The 281-nt window shown below is 67.3% G+C and overlaps 1 protein-coding gene across 1 annotated transcript in view; it reads right to left on the reverse strand.

Moving 5' to 3' along the window:
• Positions 1 to 281, reverse strand: part of RAB44 (RAB44, member RAS oncogene family) — a gene marked incomplete at its 5' end in the record, with an annotated part of 12,751 nt that overhangs the window by 8,098 nt on the left and 4,372 nt on the right. The window lies entirely within an intron of this gene.

Genomic DNA, 281 nt, shown 5'->3' on the forward strand with positions numbered 1-281 from the left:
CCGTGGGGCCCCGGGCCCCCGGGGACCCCCCAGCCTGTGTCATATCTGGAGCACGAAGCTCAGCTGTGGCTGGTCCCTCTTTCAGGTCTTCTTCAAGCAGCTCATGACCGACGTGGCCTGGGAGAGTCTCTGGCAGGACCCCGGGGGTTGTGCCATGGGCTGTGGCTGCCTCCGGCCCCGTTTGGGGCTCAGCATCGTCCCGGGGGTGATGGGCAGCGTCTGCCGGTGCGGGGGGTGCACCCAGTGCCTGTGGCTTCAGCTGTTTGCTCAGAGCCGCTATT

Source organism: Fulmarus glacialis, unplaced genomic scaffold, assembly GCF_000690835.1.
Source record: "Fulmarus glacialis isolate BGI_N327 unplaced genomic scaffold, ASM69083v1 scaffold27015, whole genome shotgun sequence".
Lineage (NCBI taxonomy): Eukaryota > Metazoa > Chordata > Aves > Procellariiformes > Procellariidae > Fulmarus > Fulmarus glacialis.